Source organism: Balaenoptera physalus (assembly GCF_965194825.1).
Source record: "Balaenoptera physalus genome assembly, chromosome: 13".
NCBI classification, from domain to species: Eukaryota; Metazoa; Chordata; class Mammalia; order Artiodactyla; family Balaenopteridae; genus Balaenoptera; species Balaenoptera physalus.
The window spans coordinates 72,447,284-72,473,767 of record NC_138892.1 but is presented as its reverse complement, the minus strand read 5'-3'; the positions used below and the strand labels follow the sequence as shown (position 1 = coordinate 72,473,767).

The window sequence follows — 26,484 nt, the reverse complement described above, 5'->3', positions numbered from 1 at the left end:
TATTTGACTAATTAGGAATTTGTGCTTTGGTTTTAAGAGGAAGACTTGGTATATTTGTATTTTATGAGAAAAAATACATGCTATGTCTCAGCTTGGATTAAAAAAGTGGATAAAGGAATTTTCTTATCATTTGTTCTTGGATTCATTTTATAATTTTTTTGTCTGTAGTACTAGAAATTAATTTCAAGAGCTTATTACAATATTTGTATCGTAAGAAAAAGGAAAAATGTGTGTAAATTTGGATGTCCCTTTAATGTATATCTGAGGGCTTTTCAGAATAAAAATAAAATGATATTCCCAGCCTTCAGAGTTTTCATAGGATTCTATTAATTCACCATTTTGTTTAGGCAGGTTTCCCTGGGGGTGTATGAAGTCCAAATTTCTTGTTTGGCAAAATAAAGTTTATTTCTCCCTTCTTCTGGTTTGTCCCAGATGTGACACACTACTACTTTTGTTTTTAGATGATATTGCTGATGAAAGACAATGTTTGGGACGTTGGTGGTCTGTGGGCACAGCAGTAGCCAAGTGCCCACTGCCTACTGGTTCCCTCAGATTTCCCCCTGACGTGATTCATTTCACAGTGGGCTAATTACAAAGTGGATTTGCTACACATGAAACAGCCTCCTTAGTTGCAATGTTAATGCACATTTTCATGGTAATGTGATCAGAGGCTCATTAGCCACTTTCCAAAATGATCCTCTGCATTAATTAAATATAAAAATGACTCCTTTATCACCACAGAGAGGAAAAAGAAGATTAACATTGTTAATTACACCAGGGGCAATACCTTTTGCTTCTCTTTTTGCTACAAACTTGCGAGCCTAGGTTAAAATCATCTTCATTCCTAGATAAGCTCTCATCTGCTTGGACTCATGAAAACAGTCTCTAGGTGGAACACTTCCCTTTAGTTTGGTTTATAAGAGTTTGAGTTATACTATTGTTTTTCTTTGGGTGGTGGAGGAGCAGGGGAGTGGATTAATCAATCTAATTTTTCTCTGAATTACTAAATTGACATAAAAGTATAATATGGAGGAAGTGGTAGGTGGCATCTTCCCTGATTATGCCTCGGTTAAGCTGTTTATCTTCTGCTGAGAAATCAAGCCAGATTTCTGCATCCAGAAAGGACCACTGTATTTGTTAAGGAGCCTTTGTTGTAGAATTTTAAAGGGCTTGTCTGTAGTTTTGCCTTTAAGTGCTTCCTAAATCTTGAGAAAATAGATAAGCCATACTCTTTATTGCTTCCACCTGTACTCCTTCATATATTTAGTTTATTTTCTCTACTCCTGAATTGAAGTACTTATGATCTTTAATAAAGGGGGTGAAAACGAAGTAGTAGCTTCCATTTAACTGGCTTTTATTAGATAAGTTAAAACCCCAGCTTAAAGGTCTTGTGTGTGTTTTCCAAGGGGAGCCCTCCTACAGTTTGTCCTTAACTTTGCACTCTATTTTATTGAGTTAATGGAATAGATAAGATATCAAAGGAAACCAGTGATAGGCTCATATCATACACTGGAGCCCCGTGTGGTGTTGCAGACTAGTTTCTATTTTTATTTGGAGAAGCAGCAGCTCAGAGCACACATGAAAGTAAGCATGTTCTTAACCAGGTGTTCACGAGGGCACATAGCTGCCCCCAGAAGAGAGGATACTATATACAAAAGTGACTTGGGATTGGAAGCCTGCATATTTCTAGTTGGTATATTAAAGCAAATTAGCTCACACAAACATCAACACCTGATGGTCCAAATCATATGTATTTATTTATAGATGTAATTCTCAGGTCAACTGCCTTTTTGTTTCTTTTGTTATTATTTCTTACAAGCTAAGGCAAATTAAAGTTTATCAGGGGATGTGAAAATTTTAAGACTAGCCGTGAATACTACCTACATGACCAAGAGCAAAAAGATTATTTCTCTATAACAGAATAATTATGACATTGAACTTTTAAAAATTTTCTTTCTATATTTCTAGATTTTGCTATCTGATAACATGGGCCAAGTAGAATACAGTTTCAGATTTGTAACCTCAGTAAACAAAAGCAAATGTGCTCACTGAGGAGTCTAGTGAAACAATCAGAATAATGTACCTAGGTGTGAAATGAGGTCAAGTTTAAATTTGGTTGATATTTTTTGTTCCTACAGAGGAGTTAAGGCTTTCAGTTGGCAGAAGAAAAAGAATGTTGCTTCAAGAAAATTATTTTCAGCTGGAGTTGGGCCAATCCGGCTCCAGTATGAACACAGATGCAAGAATCTAGGGTTTGTGTAGATCCAGTAACCTTCATACCAAGCAATTTTCATGCATCTATTAACTCTTATATGTGCCAGGAACACAATTGTTATCTGCAGTGATTTATTTTATTCAAAGTAGGTTATTTATTAACCTCTTAAGAATTAATAAATGGGTAATTTGAACAAGGCCCTTCTATTGACACGAACTAAATTGCCTGTTTTGTACTAATCTGATTAAATAGCCAGCTGGACCAAGGGAGCTGCAGTAGCTTGTTAGGCATTTCTGATCTAAAAACAGATTTATTTATGAGGGAGATTGTATGGTAATATCTAAATCTGTTGACTTCTAAGTTTGATTTTTCATACATAAATCGAATGTAACTTTTTGATTGATTACATAATGGAAATTTATCAATGGGGGTGTTCATTGGTGTTGAATAACATGTTCCAAATGGGGGCAAATATTGACTGGTTTGGCACAACTGGAAGGTCCCATATCCCTCAGAAATTTATTTTGTTTCATACTATGTAAACCCAACTCATAACGTCTTAACCTCTTTACCCAAATGTCATCCTTCCCCCACACTCCTTGGTGCTAGCGAAGGTCTCACCATCATTCTTGCTATCAGTGAAACTCAGAAACAGCGAATTAAAATAGGTACTTCTTCATCCACACAGAGACCTTCTGGTTATTTTATTTCTGCATGTTCCCCAGCATCAATTCCTGCCTTCCCATAATCACAATTCTTTTTATTAACTCTCTCTGATATCATGGTAACAACTTTTCCACTTAGAATTTGTCAGTGTGCCAGTCCAGTCTGATTGCTGTTGCTAAAACAATATTTCTAGAAAGTATTCAGTGGCTCCCAATTACTATATAATGAAGTAAAACTTCTTATTCCAATATATTCAAGGACCTTCTGAGTTGGCGCTAGGTTCCTTTCTGGCTTTCTCTTTCACTGATCTTCCCCCAGGGCAATTTATAATCTCTCTAGACCAATCTTTTTGCTTTTCTCTTTAAGTTGACTTCCCAACTTAGACCCTTGTAATGTAGTTCTTTTCCTTCAGCCTCTGTGGAATGCCCTCTATATCCACTCCCACCACTGTCTATTTTCTTCCATCACTAGCTATTCAAACCCTGCCCCATTGGCTTGAATGTCTCCTTGGGCAGCGAGCTTGCAATTATTGATTTTTTAAAAATTGATGTCTTCCCACCTTGGAACTCTCATAGCATTTTGCTTGCACTTTTTGAGTTTCTTGTTTTTTACATTCATCTGTCTGGTATTACCATCAAGTGTGTGTGACTGAATTGTGCACTCCTTGAAGGCAGGTCAGGTGCTTGACTGTCCTTTAACCCCCACCCTGCCAGCAGACACTCACTGAGTCCCACCATGGTTCCTTGAAAGACCATAGCCTCTGCCCCATCCATAGCTTCTAGTGAAAGACCATATCACTCTGCCTTCCTCTCTGCCCCATGCCTAACAGCTGATTAAACCAGGAGCAGTCACCTAGTACATGAAGTTGAGGGTGCAATTAGATTTTTTTCAGTCTCAGAAATATTTATTGGGAAACAGGCCATTACTAAGGGGTTTAGAATGCAGAGGGAGAAAGAGAGAGCTCAAGAGAGGGAGAAGGCTTTAAGTAGATTGGGAAGCTTGAGGGTCTGTGGTCCACCAGATCTAGGAGGATCAAATATATTGAGAATCAGAGACACTTGAGAAAGTGTCTCTACGAGCACATGGGTCATGAGAAAGAGAAACGTAAGTAATAAATAGCAGGTCTTCAGAGAGGCCTCATTTCCCCAGTTCCAGTACGTCTCTATAATAAATTCTCCATTCATTTTAATTTTCTTGAATGAGGTTATCTATCCTTTACAATCAGAGGAAAAAATGAGGACACATCACAATAATGTCTTGCTTTTGTCAACCAATTAGCAGCTGTCTTAAGCTCTAGCCATGCTGTTCAGTTCAATAAACTACTTTCAGTAAGCTTCGATTGTCCAATATGTGCCAAGTCCTCATTTTTTCCATGGGGGATGCAAAGACAGATGTGACAGTCCTTGCTTTTGAGAAACACACACTATGGCAGTAGAAGAAAGACACATAAGCAGAGAATTTTCATATAATGTGATAAGTGAAAATGTTGAATTAACAGAGATGTTGACAGACTTCTAGAGGAGTGCAAAGGGACTCGATGGGGGGGGCATTGGGGGGATGAGAAGGGAGAGGGAATCAAAGAGATGGAAGGGTAAAGAAGTCCATGGAGGTGGCAAACAGGTGCTAGGTGTGAATGGACCTGGAGTAGGGGAACAACAAGTGACAAGTGTTACTAAAACCTCAAGTAGCAGGCAGACTCTAGAACATGGCCTGAGAGGCGGTGGGCAAGACCAGGCTTTGGAGAGTATCCCATGTCCCAGGATTGTGTCTGTTTGTTGGTTTGTTTGTTTTTAAAGAGGGAGAAATCACTCTGTTAGGAGTTAAGAGCATAGACTTGGCTGTGGTGTGTGTCTGGTGACATTGGGCTTGGGTTGGGGATGGGGTAGGTACCACAGCAAAACTACAAGGGAGGCTAATTTGGAGGCTGTTGCGGAGTTAGTTAATGATAGAAATCATGGAAAAGCAAGGACAGACTTGAGACCCTGAGGAGGTAAATTCATTAGGTTTCTGGCTTGTGAGACCAGGGAGGTATAGTGAAATTTACAGAGAAGAAATAAGAGAAGGGAAGTGAGTTCTGGAAAGAGGAGAGAAGGCCACTGAGTTCATCATGGGCTATCTGAGCAATGCTGGCAGACAGTGAATATTCAAAATGAAAACCTGGCATATATGTGTTTGGTGGATGAGATCACCCAGAAGGATGTAAAAAGTGAGGAGAAAAACTGAACAGTGAGGAGGGTTGTGAACCAGGGACACAATATTAAGAAACACAAAAAGGAGAAGAAAGAAAAGGAGAAAAAGTGAAACTGTTATAGAGTGAGAAGGAAGAGGAGAAGAATAGTGGGAGAAGCCAAGCAGAGAAGGTGTTTAAAAAGGAGTGGCCAACGTGATCAGACAGGATAAGAACTGCAGTGTCTTTGGATAGCAAAATATGTGGTATGCTGCCCGGGTGCCTCTTCAGGAAGGACTTGTTGCCCCAGCTGCTGAGAGCACTGTCAGCCCCTCAGGGACAGTCTTATCTGCAGAGAGCCCCTCACCCAAGGTTATTCCCCTCCCAGGAGGCTCAGTCTCTCCAATGGCAGATGGATGCAAGTCTACACGGGCCTGGGCATCTCAGCCTGAATTGGGAACTTCTGAAAGGCAGCTCGAGCTCCAGAGCTCCCTGCAACTGTTGCTGGGCCTGCATCATAGTTCAGTTCCCTTCTGCCCAGTCCTGCTTCTTTCTCCTTTCTTCCACAGAGGGAATGCTCCTCAGCTCTTACCCACTAAACTCTGTCTCAGAGTTGGCTTCCTGGAGAACCTAACCTGGAGCTAGGTCAGTGGTGACAATTACAGAGCATCTAAATAGAGAAATGTGGACAAAATCCAGAGAGTGGTGGATTCAAAGATGAGGTCGACTGCACTTTCAAGAAGTTTCTCTGGGATAAGACAGATTATAAAAAATGGAGTTACTACTAACATTGGAGTACGAATTTTTTTAGCCCTGATTATTTTAGAATGTAAAATTGCTTAAAATTGTGAATATTAAAAAATGAAAGTCGGGCTTCCCTGGTGGCACAGTGGTTGGGAGTCTGCCTGCCAATTCAGGGGACACGGGTTCAAGCCCTGGTCTGGGAGGATCCCGCATGCCGCGGAGCAACTAAGCCCGTGAGCCACAACTACTGAGCCTGCGCGTCTGGAGCCCATGCTCCGCAACGGGAGAGGCCGAGACAGTGAGAGGCCCACGCACCGCGATGAAGAGTGGCCCCCGCTCGCCGCAACTGGAGAAAGCCCTAGCACAGAAACGAAGACCCAACACAGCCAAAAATAAATTAATTAATTAAAAAAAAAAAAATGAAAGTCATCTTTACTCCTACTTTGAAAAGTAAGATAAATTGATTTCACATTTGAACTATGATGTTCATAGGGTGGTGATAATATAGTGATTAAAAAATAAAACATGTACATTTAGTTAGACTTTACCTTATCCAAGCCTTTTGAAGTAAACCTTAAATGTTAGAGCATTTTTGATATGAATAAAAATAAATATTTTAATGATTTAGGTAGGTTTAATAAATGAAGTGCCTTTCTCTACTATAAGGATCAAAATATCACATATTTTTTCAAATGTATACCTTTAATTTCTTCAAATTTTCACTACTTATTGAATTGTTCTAGACCCAGGAGAAGATCGGCTACCTCTAGTTGCATATCTTTCTATTTAGAGGAAATACTGGAGGAAAACATTTTCACTGGTTCCATGTTACACACAAAGGAGACATGTTGCTGAAAACTTAGCTAATAGATATGCTGAGATATTTGACTCTTCAACTCACCTGAATTTGCTAGTTAAGTGGGATAATCTGATTAGAAGATTCTTTAATTTCAATATTTGTTGAAAATATTTCTAAAATATGTTATTTTTTTACATCATTACATACATATGCACATTTTTATTCACTTCCAATCCTGTTAGTAGCAAATGGGCTGCTTATCTTTAGCAAACTGTGATTTCAGAACTTTACAAGAGGAACTATTTATGAAGATTAACTGATAGTGAAAAATCTTTGCACAACAGCCAATCACTCTTCAAAAAATTCATTTTATGTGGGTATATTTTCATATATTGAATTTTTACAAGTCATTTACTAGGTATTCAATCAATCCTATTAAATGGTTGAGGAAGATACAAAAATTAAATCACTAGGTACTCAAGTAGAGGCCCTAGACTGTAGTTCTATGAAGGATTCTGCCCTTGAAAAGTTTATAATTCGGGAAGGAAAAGTAAGTAGGTTGCCCAGAACAGGCTCTGCCTCAATCACTGTTTTCTCTCATAACCCATTCTGTGGCATACACCATAAGAATTTTAGGTGTTATTCTTAATAAATTTCTTCTTCTTGTGACTAATAAGGATTTAGGTACCACTGGGTGGAAATTTTGTCTTCAGACTTAGAATTCTAGGTAATTCAAATACAACTGTGATTTTCATATCTTAATGCAACATTTCCAAAGTCATCCATATAACCTGCTCCATCTCCATATCCCTTCCAGCTGTATTCATTCCTTCTCTCTTAATTCTTTCACTCCCAATGTGGAATAACAGCTTTAAAGTTTTTTATGAAGAGTTCTTTGTTTCTTTCAACAAAAAGCTTAAAAGGTAGCAGCCCCATATTCTCCTGTGCTCCAACATATAACATCTAATTGGTAATTTGTGCCATTTTGTAACAAGCTGTAAATCTTGCTTAATGGTAGTTTGGGTCCTAGTGAAGAACATCCCCCTACTTCTGCTTTATGTAGCTTTTTAGAAATACTGTAGGAAATTTTTAGAAACTTGCTCTCATCTCAGTGGAAATTAGATTTTTTCTGAACTAACCTTTTACTTCTAAGGCTCTTAAGGGTCTGTCTCAGGTACCTTTACTTAAATAATAAAAATTTAAAAAGTTCTTTTCAAGGGTATATGAACAAAGAGAATTACTAAGTATGGTTAAAAAAATAATAAATCCATGGATTAAAGACCACTATTGTAATCAGTGATAGTAATATTTTCCTATAATTGAATTATGGTAGAATTCAGATATTAATGTTTTTTGAAGTAAAGGAAAGTTTGGGAAACTTTGAATAACCACAAATAATTACTCTGTACCTGCTTTGTGCTCAGTACTGTGCTAGATAGCAACAGAGGTTGCAAAAGAAGAATAAGCTAAGAAGCCAGTCTTCAAAGTGTTTTATCACAAAGCAATTAGAAGATAAATGTGGAAATGTACAACCCTAACACAGCAGACAGTACAGAGAAAGGGCAGTTCTATATGGGTAAGGATAATCTAAGGGTCTTCATGGCTGTAGTCCTTATTTAGAGTGGCTTAGGTCAGGAGCCAAAGTTTATTTTTTTATTTTTTATTTTTTTAATTAATTAATTAATTTATTTATTTTTGGCTGTGTTGGGTCTTCGTTTCTGTGTGAGAGCTTTCTCTAGTTGTGGCAAGCAGGGGCCACTCTTCATCGCTGTGCGCGGGCCTCTCACTATCGCGGCCTCTCTTGTTGCGGAGCACAGGCTCCAGACGCGCAGGCTCAGTAGTTGTGGCTCACGGGCCTAGTTGCTCCGCGGCATGTGGGATCTTCCCAGACCAGGGCTCGAAGCCGTGTCCCCTGCATTAGCAGGCAGATTCTCAACCACTGCCCCACCAGGGAAGCCCGCCAAGGTTTATTTTTAAATTCAGCATGATTATTGTATATCCAGTCAGTCAATGTAGTATGTTTGGTGTCCAGGATTTATTGTAAAAGCAAAGTCATAGAATATGACTAATTGGACATATTTAGGGAAAATGGGGCCAACGGCCTGACCAAAGCAGGATATGGGATGAGGATAGTTGAGTACCTTGATCTTCCTGCAAAAATGAATGGACTTGGTGCCAGGCATCACTGCAGGGCTCTATAAACCATAAGGATGCAATCAAATAGAGTCTCTGAAGTCAATTTAAATGATAGAATATGTGTAAATATTATTTTCTTGGCACTTTATTTAAAAGAGCACAGCCATGCTAAGTTGATTTGCAGTGGATAGATTTTGGCATTCACTCCTTAAGTGTGCTCTGTATTTCCTTAGCGGCTCATATTTTTGTTTGTTTGTTTGTTTGTTTGAAGTTGGTTCTGCCTATGCCGTTGTGAACCTCACTATTAAGACAACATGGAAAGTAGTGCCCAAGCACAATGTGATACATAGGAGAGGCACTGAGCATAGAAGAAAGAACAGAGCCTTTGGAATCAAGCAATAGCACCACTTATTTCCTCTCTGACTGTGAATTAGTTACTTAACTTCATTGAGCCTTTGTTTAATTGATTAATATCAACATTGAAGGGTTTTATTGAGGATTAAATGAGATATATTTAAAGGGCATAACACATTATGGGGATGCCATAAATGGTAACTTTTGAGGTTATGATCTCATTTCAGTGACCCTGTGAGTTAGCTAATATTGTCCCCATTTTACAAATGAGAAGACTGAGGCACAAAGTAATAAAATGACAAATTCATATTGTCAGCAAGTAGAACACCTGAAATTCAAACTGGGATTTGCCTATTGCCAAAGTCCATGTTCATTTTATTATAAATATCAAATAGTCTTCTCCCTTTGAGCTTTCCATACTTATTCGCTAAACTTATACATAAATACTGAGCTTCTGGCACATTGTAGGTCCTCAATAAACGTCTGATAAAGGAAGAAGGAAGAAGAAATGGGAGGGAGGGAGGAAAGGATGAAGAAAGGCAGGGGGATAATAGATGCTATTTATATTTCTCCTCAGAGGGTTCTACAGAGATGGCCTTTTCAGTATAATGAAGAGAAGCAGGTCCTCTCTACTACCACTTTTCCCATCTGTTTTTTTTTTTTTTTTTTAACATCTTTATTGAAGTATAATTGCCTTACAATGGTGTGTTAGCTTCTGCTTTATAACAAAGTGAATCAGTTATACATATACAATATGTTCCCATTTCTCTTCCCTCTTGCATCTCCCTCCCTCCCACCCTCCCCATCCCATCCCTCTAGGTGGTCACAAAGCACCGAGCTGATCTCCCTGTGCTATGCGGCTGCTTCCCACTAGTTATCTATTTTACATTTGGTAGTGTATATATGTCCATGACACTCTCTTACCCTGTCACATCTGTTTTAACAGCTTAAATCAAATTGTCTCACCTACGAGAGCTCATCAGTATGGGAAAGTGACTTGACACTCCCACTTTTGAGAGCTTGAAAGCCTTTCCCCACTTTCCCATAAATCTATGCCTGGCATGAATGATCCTTCACAATCTGCTATCTTTCCTCATACATTCCTAACAGCCCAAATTTTCACCAAATCAAACTATAATTTCTTGTTTGAAAACAATGTGATTTTCCCCATCTCTTTGCTTTTCATTGAAATGTCCCTGTTTCCTAGTGTGTTTTTCATACCCCTACACATATTTTGATAAAAACCCTAATCCTTTGTAACTCAATTCAAGGCTCACAATCTGGGAAGTTCTCTCTGAACCCAAGACAGAGTAGGTTGTTCTTCCCAAAGCTCCTCCAGAATTTGAAATATAGTCAGATCCTTCTGTATTTATGTTTAGTTTTTCTGCATCTCTGCATTTCTACCATATCATACAGTGCCTGGTATTTAATACAAATCCGGTCAAGGAATAGGAGTGGGGATATAGCTACAACTGCATTCACAAAAGAAACCTTTTGTCTCCAGTATTCATTGAGTTCTCTTTGAAAACAAGATGATTTGAGAAACTACAAAATTATGTATTTTCTTGATTTTGAAGATGTCATCTGTTTTACAGTATTGTTACTTGCAAGGCTCATCATCAAGTGTAAGGACAGCTGGGGGCATGCAGGGTTGACAAGCTACCACCTTTTTTTTTTTTTAAGACTTTTTTTTTTAAATTTATTTATTTATTTTTGGCTGTGTTGGGTCTTCGTTTCTGTGCGAGGGCTTTCTCTAGTTGCGGCAAGTGGGGGCCACTCTTCATCGCGGTGCGCGGGCCTCTCACTATCGCGGCCTCTCTTGTTGCGGAGCACAGGCTCCAGACGCGCAGGCTCAGTGATTGTGGCTCACGGGCCTAGTTGCTCCGCGGCATGTGGGATCTTCCCAGACCAGGGCTCGAACCCGTGTCCCCTGCACTGGCAGGCAGATTCTCAACCACTGCGCCACCAGGGAAGCCCCAGGGAAGCCCCCAAGCTACCACCTTTAATATCCATATTGATTGCAAGCTGCATCCCCATTTCAGAAACAAGAAGATATTGGGGAGAACTCGCATCTTAAAACTGAGGAAAAATTGTCATTGCTTTTCTAAACGAAACAAGCAAACAAAAAACAAGCTCTATCGGCCCTACTGTCACCCCTACTGCACTCCTATTCCCTGACCTTTTCTCCCAAACTGAGGATTTTATTACCCAGGTAGATTCAGCATATCAGGTCCTTTTCTCAAAATTGCCAGTCATGATGGATAATGATACAATTTTTATTCCTCAGTTGTCAAACTGGCCAATATACCTTGCTGTTCTTTCTTCCTAGAATTTCCCCATTGCCCTTTAGCTCACTAAGTTGTAGCCCTCCTCAAAGCTTGGGTCAGGTACCACCTTTTCCAGGAAATCTTCCTGGAGTCTCTGAACTTAGGAATACCCCCTCCTTTTTCCTTCCAAGGTAACCAGTGCTTACCTCTGTCATAACATGTACCAAATGGTATCCTTTCTCAATTTACTGTTTGTGATTTTCACTGGTCTCTGAATCTCTGGAGGGCAAAAACCCTGTTTTCAATCTAACTCAGTACCCACATAGATGTTTCTTGAGTAAAGGATGAATGGCTAAATTCCAAGTGAATTCTGTGTGCAGGGCAATTTGTTGAAGGTGATATGAAAGCAGAATAAGATGGGATCCCTGCCCTCGAGGTGTTTGCTGTCCCGCAGTCTCCAGTAATACGCACTTGTTCACAAATAACTATAATGCAAGGTACAATATTAGTTCTATGAAAGAGAGAAAGAGAGGAACAAGGTATCATGAGATGTCATAGTGATAATGATTTACTACATTATAGATAAAAATAGTGTCTAAAATATAATATGTATACATCATATAAAGCAAAACAGTGTTTTGTGTGTGATGAGATTGATTATTGATTTAGTAACTGTCAAGTTTCTTCATTTGCTGCTTTCCATGCTGTAAAATTGAATTAACATTGGGATTGACATATATACACTAATATGTATAAAATAGATAACTAATAAGAACCTGCTGTATAAAAAAATAAATAAAAAAATAAAATTCAAAAAAAAATTGAATTAGCTATTTTGTGTAAAAATGGCTTAATACATACTTCTTTTTATTTTACATGATTTATATCCATCACTGAAATAGTAAAATATGGCTAAATTATTACAATATTCATTTTATCTCTGTCCCTCCTTACTATAAAAAGAATTCAAAGTGATCATTATAAAATACACTGCAAAATGCCTGAATTTTTCCTGATGATGTTGCCTTTGGTTTCATAATTACTCTAGCACCAATATGAGAATTTGTCCAAGTGCAGCTATCCCAATAAAGGTCATATAAAGCAAAGAGTAGCCTAAGAAGACCATGAAAATCATTTTTAAAACTTTAAGCTTTAAGTAAAACCTAGTCCAATTCAATAATATACTAAAAATAGATTTTTTCAATAACTCAAAACCATATTTATTTTACTTATTAGACATTATTACTTGTAAAGTGAGGATATTCTTTGAGCCATGAGGAATATAATGAGAGTAAAGATAATGCCCCTCATGTACCCAATATCAATGAAGATTTTCAGGAAACTAACTCAGTGACCCCCAGATAACTTGAGATAGAAAACTCAGAAAGGGTAGAAGTTAAGTTTTTGAATTTGAAAAACTCAGTATTTTAATCAGGATTAATTTTCTATCGCCACAAAATTAGTTCTAAACTGTAACAGAAATGCTGAACATATTCTAGGTCAGACCAGGGTCTTATCCAGATTCTAGGGTAATCTAAAGAGGGAGGCAAAGAAGAAGGAGATTTTATTGTCTTGTTTGTGGTGATCATTTTAAGAACTAAATATAAGGGTGGTGTCTCTACTTGAGGGTAAATTACTCTCAATTAACCTTCAAGAGTTTGTAAAAATAAATAAAAATTAAAAAATTTTTCAGAATTGCAGTACATAATATTTAATGCAGTTGGTAGAACCTAGAGAAAGTAAGTCAATGACAGTACTCCATGCAATACAGTCATACTTCACTGGATGTGAAATGTAGACTAAAAAGTGTTGGGAAGTATTTCCTCCTGAACTGGCATAGATTAGATGGCTTAATTTAGTCTTTTCCATTCCACCTTCTGAAATAAAACATCACCAGTAAAAACCAGTTATCTTAGCAGATGCATAAAAATCACAGATTCATTTCTATGATGCTCATGTGCACAGTAGATTATTCACAGATATATTTCAGTGGAGCCTGTGACTGTTAATTCTTTTTCAGATGTGTGGGATCCATTTGGATACTAAGTATTCTAAAAAGTTGTTAAAACTAAGTTAAATATTAATTTAGAAAGAAGTGGCCTTACGAATCTTTCATACTGTCATTTCAGTCTCTTGAAAGCAAGGTAACTAGGTCCTAAATCTCAGGAAAATGAAACTGTGGTTTCATAACTGATTAAAAACAACAGTGATAAAAGCATTTAAAGCAAATGCTATACATAAATAGCCTCCCCAGCAATTTCTGTGTAAGATCACATTCATCAGATGATCTTCTTGATGGATTATCATTTTCTGGCTAATTGACACCTCGTGACTGATGAACTGACCATTGGCATCACTGAACTACCCAGTAACACTGTTATCAATGTGCTGATGACTGGTCCCCAGAGCTTCCCCATAAATACCCGGTTCCCCATAAATACCTTTATTTATTTATTTATTTATTTATTTATTTATTTATTTATGCCCCATAAATACCTGGTTCTCACTTTCCACAACAACCAGAAAATCATTTTAAAACTGGGCCCTTGCTTTGAAGTTTGCTTTGATGGCTTTGAAGTATTCACGGCTTTCCAGCCAGTATTATCTGTGTTTCATAGATCACAGAAAATCCTGAGAGAGGGAAAAAAAACACTATTAATTTGAGATGTAGAATCTTCCGCTGCTATGTTTCAAATAGATTTAGTTCGAATTTTAGATATCTTGTTATAAAGTGTTGCTTTTAGACAGTACATATGAGACAAATGTCTAGCAGGACCTTAAAGAAATATCTACATAAATTTTACTAAAAACATCGTAGTATTCATAAGTGGGAACTAATGGGCGGTCGTATATACGATGCCTAGTGTTGCCTTGAATCCCTCAAAAAGGAAACTGTCAGGACTAGTAAATGGTACCTCAGCCCCTGAGTGTGTTTCAATACACTTCGATTAGTTCCTGGATTACATAAAGATACAGAGGCCCACAAGAATCAAACTGCATTTAAATTATTAAATATCATATGGTTTAAATTTTTTAAGTTATATAAAAAAACATCTTTTTGTCTGTGTAAATCCTAGCAAAGTCACAGTACATTATTTACCAATTGTGAATATGAACATCTGTGGTTATTTCATTCAGCCCAGTATTTAAATTACCTTAATTCTCTACAAAGAAAAATGGCTCTTTGATTATATATACTGTCAGGTTACATGGCCTGGGAAACAGGTTCTGAGACAAAGGTTTGTACATGAGATGCTTAAGAGCTTTCTCAGGAACAACCCCTGTGTGGGAGTGAAGGCAGTAGGATCAGGCAGAAGGAAAAGTAGGCTGGAATGCAATCCCAACAGAGACCTCAGATAACGGCAAGGGTTGCTGTGAAGCTGAGATGACCCTTCAGAATTGTTCCCATAGCCTGGCTTTGCACTCCTGCATCATCTAATCTTTGGAGGTGGCGGCTCCTGGCGAGTGGGCATAGCTTTGCACAAGGCCGTTGATTCCCTTTGGCTGAGCGCAGCACCCGGAGCAGGGCAAAGCTCTGAGGCAGCAGCACCCAGCGCCCCCAGAGGCTGGGTAAGTGAGTGCCTCGGTCCTGAAGGTGGGATCTCAGTGCTCAGCAAGCATCCACCGCATATACCAATTCATCCCGTAATATAGGGGCATAATTTCTAGGCTATAATAAAACCCCCCTTCCAAAGGAATTCTAGTCACTTATAAGACAAGGTCAGGTTCCTTAAGGTTAGATTGTCTTTCTTCTCTTTATCCACCTCTTTGCCAGATTAAATCATTTTCTGGAGTTAAGAGTGTCATTGGAGCATATTTCGAGAATGTGACTTAGAAAGTCTGACCTGTAGAAATGTAATAAATTGTGTTTGGAGATTGATTTTGTTGACTGCTAATACCAAATCGTGGAGCAACGTAGCCTCACTTACTAAATATGGCCCAGGCTATATTGTTGAACTCTGGGCTGCCACGGTCACCTCATCAGGATATTTTCTGTCCTGTGACTAGTGGCTTCAAATATACTCATCCATCTTCTTGTCCTATTACATTTTGTGTGACTGATGTTCTGTACCCATTAAAATTGATGGGAAAGAACAAAGAGAAGAAAAATGTGCCCTTCAATTGATTACTTCTCTGAAAGAGCAAATGAGAATTCTCTAGTACCAACAAGAGATTTAGACTGGTGGGTTTTCCGCCATTTATTAAGTGCTTTAATTAGCTAGGTTTACTAAACAGAGTCTCCTATTTATAAGAGCACATTACTCAGTATGCTTTAAATTTCAACCTCCCTCTGAAATGTTTGATCTTTATAAGGCGAATTAATAGCTGTTACATTGTTTATAGTCAGGAGTCATTTTGGTGACTTCTCAGTACTAGAATCAATTAGATCAGATGCCTTCAATGTCAGATTTTTTCCCCTCTGATAAGCTATCGTAATGGCTCATTTTATATTCTGTGCTAGCTGATAATTAAATTTACTATTATTGTAAACTGAAGCCAAAATCACAGTGATTTTGGAAGGCCCAGTCATCCTAGGTTTTTCTTGGATCTGTTAAATGTTATCTTTGTTCTCAACAAATTGCAGAATAACAAGGTATTTCTGCAATGCTCGCAAAACATTTGTTTAATTGCAACATCTAATGTGTTGAGGGGAGGGAAACCTGCCCACTTGCAATTACCAGGCTTTGGCCTCTACACCTCGTTTCTCCTCGTGTTCCTGTGTTTGAGTTAGAGGAAACAGTGTGGACTTATTTCTTAAGTGACAGGAGAAATTCACACTTTTTAAAATAATTTGACCAAATGAATTATTTTGGAATTACCTTAAGAGAATCCCACTGCCCAGGGATCAAAGGGGTTATTTGAATACTATGGATAATATGGTCCAAGGAAAGTCAGGAAAGTAAAAAACATTCTTCCATATTGACCTTGGTCACAAGCATGGCAGGAGCTATTCTGAGACTTTGACCATAGGAGCATGTCTGTGAACAGCTGTCAAATTGGATGTGGCCTAGCTCGTTTACATTTTTAGCAATGTTAATGCTCATGTGCTATACAAATACTTAGACCAACTTTGGGGCAAATGAAACTAATCAGACTACAGTCAGCTCCTTTCACTTATGTAAAAAAATGGTCTCAACTAACACCATCCAAGAGAAATTTCTGTGTTGATGGGAGTATTCTACATCTGTGTTGTTGAGTAGTATGGTAGCCACTAACCCACTAACCACAGGTGGGTGTCGATTGGTTAAAATGCGGCTAATGCAAAAAAAAAAAAATGCGGCTAATGTAACTGAGGAACTGAATTTCTGATTTTATTAATTTTAGTTAATTTAAATTTCAGTATGTGGCTAATGACTACTGCATTGGATAGTGCAGTGAGGCTATTGCACTGGATTTGATTAAGGAATCATATCCAGTGCAACAGACTTTAAGATTTTATAGCCTTAAAGTTTACAGTTCAATTTTTATTCTATCCTAGCATTTTAAAAAATCTCTCTGTTGATTTCTTTTGTGAGGTGGGTATTTTGTTAAAACATGTACTGCTTCTTTAAAAACTGAAATAAAATATAAGCTCAGGAAACAAGCATTAAAAATAGGAATTTATGGAGTAGCTTACAAAGAGGTGTCTTAGAAACTAGAATACTGGAAGAACCCCCTCACAGAAAAGTGTTTAGTAAATATTTTGGTTGTAAAATTTCACACACACACACAAAAAAAAACACCAGTCTTGCCATTTTATAACTTACAGATCTTGAAAGCCTGGGTCATTGTACATTAGTGGTGGGAATAAAGAATGAATTCATTTTAATCCAAATACAAAAGAGTTGTGTTTCTAGACCTCAAAAAATTATCATCAGTTGGGGCATTCTGAGAAAAACAGTTCCCTTTCAACTGTAACAACAAAAATAAAATAATAAAATGACAAAATAAATAGCAGTATAATTAGAGAAGCAGTTTGTACTGAACCTCCTTTCACACTCTTCCCCAGTTGTAGGATTCCGCCCATCAATCACATACATTGATCTGAGAAATACTTGTGAAGTGCTCTTTCTTCCAAGGCCTCATTAGTTCATTTTGGCTCTAATAATATTTTCTATTATGTGAGTATTATTTTATATATATTCAGTATTTACTCCAAGGTATGTGCAATTCAGACTCATCATTCAATAGTAAACCAATCTCCTTTGAGTATAAATGTACTCTTTTAACCTGGTAAGGGTATCACAAGCCATTCATTCACTTCAAGTCCTAAGTTGTGAGTCATTGTCTACTCACCTGTGTCCCACATTCTCTTCTCCCAGCCAACATATTCAAATTGTCAAATTCTGTGATTCTTCCTCTATAATATTTTTCACCTCCACTCCTCCTTTCCTTTACTGCCAATCTTCTCGATTTATTGAATCCACAATTTTCTCCACTCCTAACGTATCTCAATCCTGGTCTCTGCGCTTTAAGTCATCTTCCACCTGCGGCCAGTACATTGTTCTTCAGGCTGCTTTGCTCAAAAGTCTTTCCTGACAGATTTCCACTATCTTCAGGACATGGTCCTGTTATACCAGTTACACCTGCCTCGGAGAACACTGAATCCTGAAAGCCTTCCACAATCACCTCAACTGGAACCAGTTTCTCTCTTCCCTACGTTAGTTGACTGTATTTCTTTTCAGAATAACTCCAAAATGTATAAATTAATGGGATTAGTGGAGAATTATTATTTTAGATATTGCAAAGCATTTTCAATGCCCTACCTTATATTTAAGTTTCCCTAGTAATTCTGGGATCTAAGTAGGACAGGCAGGATTGTTTCCCCATTTTGTAAGGAAGGAAACCAGCTGAGGTTAGGAAAGTGAGAGAGTAATTCAAGATTACACAGCCGGTAAGAGATCCAATTTCTGGATTCTTTCCATATTAATAAAATAAATGTTTCAATAAAAAGAATATCTCCCATGCCTAGAATAGTGCCTCGCATATAATAACTGTTAAAAAATATGTGTTGATTGATTGAATGAATGAAGGCCATTGCTAAGGGCCTTTTGAATATCATGACTGGTATTTGAACTGGCTTATCTAGGCAATGAGCAGGTGATCCAGTGATCATTGAGCAGGAGGGGTGCAGGTAAATTTGAGAAAACAATTAGGAAGTGAGATAAAAACTTCATACAGTGAGACAGTGGGAACCGAGATAAACAGGGGAGAGTGAGAGACATTTTGAAGAATGAGTTAAGAATTATTGCTTCTTGACACTAATTGAACGTGAGGTCAAAGGAGAAGGCAGAGCCAAACATTCAGCCATTGTGTGGCAAGAGTGGTACCCATTCCAGAGAGAGATAGGCCTGGAGGAGGAACTGTTTCCCTTGAATATAGATGAGCCTTTATCTGCTAAGCCCTTTGGCATCTGATTATACTATATATTGTCTCATAATCTTTATGGATCCACGTCTAATTATTCACATGTGAAAATGTTGTTTTCCTCTATCTTTTAGTACTTTATTGTTCCCATGGCACCTAGGCCCCTGCTAGGCAAAAGGTAGACCCTCCAAGAGGTATGGAAATTGATTAATTTGAATATGATATAAACACTATGTAATTGAATTATGCTGCATCCTTTATTACAATGTAACTGAGGCTCAAGTTGTACAATTGAAAGTATTGTTTTTCAGAAAATTAGCTCATCTGTAAAATTCCGGCTGCATTTTTCTCAAATATGTTTTGCTACTGATGCTTTTTTTTTTTTTTTTAAATCATTCCCACTTTCTTTTTTTTTTTTGATACTTATTTATTTATTTATTTGGCTGCACTGGGTCTTAGTTGCAGCAGGCAGGCTCCTTAGCTGTGGCTCCCCGGCCCCTTAGTTGTGGCATGCAGCCTCTTAGTTGCGGCATGCATGTGGGCTCTAGTTCCCTGACCAGGGATTGAACCCAGGCCCCCTGCATTGGGAGCGTGGAGTCTTATCCACTGCGCCACCAGGGAAGCTGCTACTGATGGTTTTTGAAGTGGAATAGAAGTACAATGAAATGCACAAACTAACCTGTCCATACAGGAAAAGGTACTTGGATTTTAAAGATTATTTTTTTCAAGTTTTCTCCATGGAAAACTAAAATAAACATTTAAACTTCCTCAAGCTTTATAAGAAAGAAACGTTCAAGTCATGAAGCAATGAATAATCTCTTCCCATCCCCCTCTTTTTAGCTGTAGTAGAATAAAATGGCTGGATTATTGTAGCCATTTGAGTCATGTGATTGTAACTACAGTTTCTAGGGAACCAAGACTTTTTCCATCAGTGCTTATATTTGTTGTACCAATGTCAGAAACATGACATTTGTTTTAAATTAAATTAAAATAATTTAATTTATGCTTTTAAAATTTATCTCTTATAAATAATTAAGTGCATTAGTGACTTTTTGGTGTTAAGAGTAGTAAATTAACCCAATGGTTGATAGTGACTATCCAATTAAATGCAATATAGATTTTAAGTGCATTCTTGGTGCAAGGCTGCTAGCACAGTGGGGCCTCCGCAGGTGAATAAGACAGGAAATGGACCCTCCAGCGGCTTCACATCCTTAGGATAAGTCATTGTAGTGAGGCAAAATGCAACTGATGACCAGGAAAAGGAGGGGGATTGTAACTAAGGCAGCCACACACAGAAACCTCATGAAGAACATATAATTCAAGCTGTTCCTGGAACATCAAACAGATGGGGGTCAGCATTCTGGCCATAAGGACAGTGAAAGTTAAGGATCAGAATTCGGGGAATCTAGACTGTGCTGGTGTGCTGTGGGGGGAAAGGCAAGAGGAGAAAGTGACCAAAAAACAAGACAGGGGCAGGTGGTGGGAGATGCTGAGGGTCGAGCTGAGGAGGGTGAGTTTTCTTTTATATGTAGTTAGAAACTTTCAAAAGATGTTGTTTTTTGAGAAAGCAGTGGCAAAATCAGATCTATGCTTGGCTAAAATTAGTGGAAGTTACTATTAGCAAGACAGGTGTAATTTTCGTACCAGTTTTTAGGAATCGAATCTTTTCGATTGTTTGTTTTCCAAATGAAATAAGGAGCTTCAATATATAAAACAGAGTTGCCTGGCTGAGTCTGGGAAGTTGAGGAGGATGGACTGAGCGCTGTGAGTCCCAGGGTAGCCCCTGAGGCTCCTACAAGTGGGAATGGTGAGGAAAGCAAACGAGGGAGATGAGAGATTACAGAAAAATCAAGAGAACTGAGAGGAGGGACTGAGGCTGGCTTGGAAAGGGTGGCTGCGAGAGGGAGCCAGGCCAGAGCATCATGATTCGGTGAATGAGTCCAGTGGAGGAGGTTAGGGAGAAAAAGGCGGCAGAGAAGTTTCTGATGTTTCACAATGGAGGAACTGGGAAGAGGGCAGTGGCACCAAGAGGAAATACAGGTCTTTAGGAATAAGTGAGGACTGAGCATGGGACCTGCGTTCAAAGAGTCTATAGAATAGTGTGTGTCAAAAATTCAGACAAACATTGGCAGCTTCGCTCACTGATTTGAACATGTTAAATATCCGATTGCCCAAAATCATGTCGGCACAGTCCAGGTTTAAACGAGGTGATTTGTTTGTATTTATTACTTTTTTTTCTTTAGTGTATCCTGGAGCTTTGTTGTCCTGATCTTTCACGTTAACATTTCAAAACAACTTGAGAAATTACTAGAGGAAAGTCTTGACACCTGGCATATGATCCAGGCTGATGGAACAAATTTTAAAATGTCTTTTCATGGGCAAGTTAAAAATGTGCAGCTTAGACAGTCGTTGAAACTCCATATGCCTCTTTTGGCCAACACAGTAATGCAGCTTGTGGAAATAGAAATGAACATTCAGAAATTGGAAGCATGCCTTTGTCTAAAATCTGGGCAATGTTTAAGCCTTCTTACACACTGCAACCTTTCAATTAGCCGTTACCAGACTTAAGTAAAGAAGCAAATAGCTGGTGCTGGGTCCCTCATCCTGTCTGTAGCTGAATCAGATTCCCTGGCTAAAGAGATGCAATGTGTTTAATAGCCTTTATGAACAGATTTATGCACCCAAAGATTCTGTTATTTCAGGAAGCTGTTATGAACAACAAGGCTCTAAATCGTGAATGCTTATTAGACACTACAAATCATTTTCCCTTGCAATAAACATCAATTAAATGCACTTCACGAGCCGCAATGCATGGAACAGATTGATTCTGGAGACAGCACAGCCCTGCGTTACCTACAGTCAGGGATGTAGAAAAAGAATACCCATTAAATTAACATTAGCTTAAGAAAAATGAAAACTTCTGGAACAATTACAGTTTTACTGTTTTAACTGAGGGGAAAAAAATGACCTTTGTTCCAAGAGATGTGACTTGAACAATGCTATTCTGCATGAAATTGAGAAATTGCCCACGTTCCCAACCTGACTGATCGTGTGCGTGAGATCTTAGTTCTGCTTCATTAGGCTCGCGTGAATGAGTGGTAAATTTTCCCTATTTATACATTTTCTGTCAGGATATCATAAACATAGCCTGCCTAGCACATGTTTTTACTGCTGCCTTTTTATTTATATATTGGTTGCAGCTTTGACAAAGAGTTAATTCCTGAATTGAATAAATATCCTCCTTTTCAAATATTTAGATAAGTATTAGGAATAGGTTAAAGTATATACACTTGCCACTTTTTATAACGTTATACATTAACTATGCAGTATTTCAAGATTTTAATTTTTCAATGAATGAAAATAAACATATTTAACTGGTTTCAAACTTTCTAATGCATAAATTTTAACACACTGGAAATGAAGCTTAATGGAGAGGCATTTCCTAAATGAAATTTTTTTCTTGTTCAATTTGAACAAGGCAAGTCTGGAGAAAGTGAATTGTTCACAGATGAATTCACTTGGATTTTATTTTGAGAAAAAAATTAAAGCAAGCTGTCTGTATGAATCTTCTTAGAGCCTATTTGAATACATTTTTGAAATATCCAAATGTATCTTAGAAATTGTGCAGTGTTTTCCAAGTAACACGTTACTAATAATTGTATAAAAGTACTTAATGTTCACAAACCATGTTTGCGTGCGCGTGTATGTGCGTGTGTGTTTGTGTGTGGAGAAAGAGGGAGGGAGGGAGAGAAGTGTTATCCTATAACTGCATTGTTACTCCCTTGCATTCTGCTATGCTTTCTTGAGCGGGAAAGAAAAGAGTAGAGTTCCGTCTTGCTGTAAAATGCACACATAACCCTAGATGAATGGGATGTGGAGATGTGTCTGTCTGTCATGAGCAGACACCACCTTCTTGTTGCTGGACTGAGGGACAGCAAAGTGGATCTTTAGGGTTCATCGTAGTTTCAAATTGTTAGGTTGGATTCCTTCCCCTACAGGGGGTCTCCTCAGCACAGCTGTATAGTGTCTCTTTACCCTGGATCATGTTCTGCAGAGTTTCTTGTGTAATAAAGTGGGAACTTTCCTGGGCCTTGGCTTTGAAGAGACCCCAGTCATTTGACTAGGGCTGCAGGGAGACAGCCCATGTCAACCAAACAAATGTCGAGCACAAAAGCAACAGCAAAAGCGACCACTGAGCTACATGGGCACAACTTCCCTAAAGAGATAAGTTAGGAGGCTCCCGACAACCGCACCTCCAAGTCTTACTCCCAAGTGATATCTGCCTCTAGGAACATTTAATGTAGATATATATTAGCCAGATTTTACCCGTATAAAAGAATTGGGGAATGAGTCTGAAATGGTCCTTCCCTTACTTCCTTACCTTTAAAGATCCTATCTCACGTTCAAGACCCAATTTAAATGCCACCTGCTTCTTGATGTCTTCTCAGAGCTCTAAATAGAATCAATGGATTCTCCTCCCAAAATCCATAATATTGCCTGGGCCCCTCTTATGGAACTTTCACCAGGTGCTTTGTATTTTAATTGAGTGCATGCCTGTCTTTGTTCTCCAGAGCACGACCTATCTTTTTCATATTTGCTTCATTCCTGCACCCCACCCCAAATCCCGCAGAAGAGTGCTTTGCACACAGTAGGTGTTCATTAAAATGTCATTCATGTTCACGTTCAATGTTAACCTCGCACTGTGCTCCCAAGGGTTAGATTTGGATAATGGCACTGATTATATTCAGTCTTATAGACTATACAATGTCTGTCTTTTCTGTCAACTAGTAGGCAGCCTTCTAAACTTGATTTTCAAATCTGTTTAGGATTAAAAACAAATAAATTAACTTCTATACTGAAAAGTCCTTGAGGGAACTCTCCACTTCATATATCATTTTTGTATCCCATCGATTTGCTTAATACAGGACTTTTAACAAAATAGATATTCAGTCAGTGTTTGTGGAACTAAATTGTTAAATCAGGAATACCTATAAAACTCACATGAGTCTCTTGACTGCTGAGCATGCATTTCTCATGTATATTTCTCATAGAAAGTTAATGTACCAGGAAGACTTCATTAAGTTTTCATTATACCTTAACTCTAAAAAGGTATTGACATGGTTTAGAAGTCATTGATCATTAGTCACAAGATGCTGCTAATTTCTCTACCTGAGTAAAACAAATGAAGCTATCCAGGTTAAAAAAAAAGTGGTCATCACTTAGTTATTCCTTCAGAAGATTCCTGGACTATATTTAAGGATAAGCATACCTCTGCCTGAATTCCTAGCCAACCTGTGAGAAAAAGACACAGCTATTGATTGTCAAACTTTGCCAAATCAAGTAAAAAATAAACGAATTTTTGAGGGGGTCCTTTGCAATAGAGAGAATAAATCACACACACAAAAATGATGAACACAATTATGTGTCAGTAATTCTGTCATTTTTTTTTAGGAAATGGTCTTATAAAATAAGAAAACACAGGGATTACAGTAATTCAGCAGTGATATTTGCAAGAGCAATTGGCTGGGTGTGAAAGTACTTGGGGGTCTGTCCACTTCCAGATCCTGGGCTGGGCACCTCCCAGTTTCCTTGCAGCCAAGATGGGGTCATGTACCCTGAGTTCACTTCTAGCATTAGTAAGTGCAGCCGGTGAGTCCTTGTCACCCCATTGCCAAATACATACTCTTAAAAAACATCTTATTGTATCATTCCCTTGCTCAAGAAAACTTTAGTAGCTCTCACTTGCCTATAAAATTACAAAACCAGGTATGATTAACAAGTGTTTTAAGATTTCAGTGCTATGATCAAAACCACTTTTCTCTTAATCCATATTTTCCAATTCTTCCTAATATACAATGGCAAACTAGGCAGGTGGCTGACTTCTGACTTTATTTTGCACTTTGCCCATTCCATGTTCTCTGCTGGACACATTTTTCCACCTCAGGAATGCCTCCCCAGCTCTGAAGTCTTTCTTGAGCTCCTCAACTATACTTTCCTGGTTAATAATGAAGTTCATCACACTCTGAACTGTATTAGAGTTATTCAGATTTGGGGGACTCATCCTTATATTTCCTTGAAAGAGGGGCCCTGTTATGGATTCTTCGCTCCTTCCACAATACCTAGTACAACGCCTTATTCATTGTGGATATAATCTTTAAGTAAACAAATGAGAACCCACAGTTCTGGACCCTTGGAGGGCACAGTACACACAACAGATGTGTAGAACCATAGAATTATATAGAATATTATATGGTCAAGACCACATTTATATCCAACATATTACTCCCTTGATAAATCAGTGTAGGGTACACTGTCATATATTTAAATTTAAACAGAAATTGTAGGCTACTCACACCCATTTGACATTAAAGTAAATTTTTGTTTCCTATTCCTATAGAATTGACCATCAGAAAGCACCTGGACTTAGACACAGTCTCTGATAAGATGGAGGACCATATCCTTTCCCTCCAGTACTTAAAGATTTGTGTCAGTAAGATATAGATTAGCCACTTCCATCTAACACAAGGCTCCAATCTGGCCAAACATAAGGGGGATTCTGGGAGCTCAGCTAACCTGGAAGAAGGCACCACAGCCCTGGGGCATGGAGACAACCCGGGCTTTCATGGCTTCCACAGTGAATCTATGGTGAAGGTTACATTGGCATCTCCAGGGACATTATGGGAATAGAATTCAGTTACTTCCAGAAGTGGCTGCTTCCTCCTCCACACTCCATAACACCAGCCACGTTCAACTAGCAGAGTTAAGCCAGCGCAGTCTTGAATGAACACAGGAGCAAAACTTGTTCAATGGATGATGCCCAGTTGAAGGCCAAGAGAGTCAACCCAGTTCTGGGCTTCCACTGCACTAGCTTCCAGAGAAAATAGCATGTGGCTTTCATATGTTGGTCAGTTCTATAAAACAGAAGAGCACAAGTGAAGTGAACAGAATGGCCACCTGTGCCTACTCACCGTTCCCTTTATGATGCCATTCAGTGGAGCCACTTGTTCAGTCAACAGTGTCTGGGGAGGTGCCAGTCCAGACCTGGGATTAAAATACTTAGAAAATCATAAACACAATTAAGATGCATTCTGAAATATTTGTCATGGGCTTTTTCCTTAAGATTTTTTTTGGTATATATTGTCACTTTTTCTCTTCTGAATTAAAGACATATTTTGCTGTAGAATTTTGCTGTAGATAATTTGTAAAGAAAAACAACAAAGTACTAACTTCCGTATTTTTCTCTTTAACTAACTCACCTGGTGAATTCATTCATCACTCTTAGAAAAAGGAAAGACAGCATGTGATAATGAAGATATTATGTGGTAACTGTAGCCTGTGTAGAACCACTTGGGTTGAATTTCATTGTTAAATGAGTGAATGAATGTTATGGTGTCTCTTTTACTTCTTGTCCGCTAAGATAGTGAGTGAGTGTGAATGGACAACTGTCATGCCCCCAAATTATACTTCTTTTTCTTTAAGGGCATGAGAGTGACCTATAAGCATCTCCCTGCATGGTTTGCCTCTGTGTTGTGGGGTAAAGAGGGACCATATACTGGATCAATGTAGCAGAGACAGACATGGTTAAATTATGACACCCAAGCACATCAATGAACAACCACAGACTCCACTTATAACTCACTACACCTGATAACTAAAGTTACTTTTCTTTTTTTTCTAAATTTTTTTCTAAACCAAAAAACTTAAGAAAATGTGCATGTTTCCAAAAAATTGGCCAAAGAAAAGCTATGAAGAAATATTATGTTAACAAACTTAGAAATGGAAAGCTTCT

The 26,484-nt window shown here is 38.3% G+C and overlaps 1 protein-coding gene and 1 long non-coding RNA gene across 3 annotated transcripts in view; one reads left to right on the top strand and one right to left on the bottom strand.

Annotated features, from left to right (window-relative positions):
* The window catches only part of PDZRN4 (PDZ domain containing ring finger 4), a 387,356-nt gene that overhangs the window by 217,977 nt on the left and 142,895 nt on the right, over positions 1 to 26,484 (top strand). The gene's annotated exons all lie outside the window — the stretch shown is intronic.
* On the bottom strand, positions 7,953 to 12,371 carry LOC309641928. The gene is made up of 3 exons (XR_014252865.1): positions 11,082 to 12,371; positions 10,006 to 10,747; positions 7,953 to 9,719 (listed from the first exon to the last, which is right to left on the bottom strand). It is a non-coding gene; the product is annotated as an uncharacterized lncRNA (long non-coding RNA).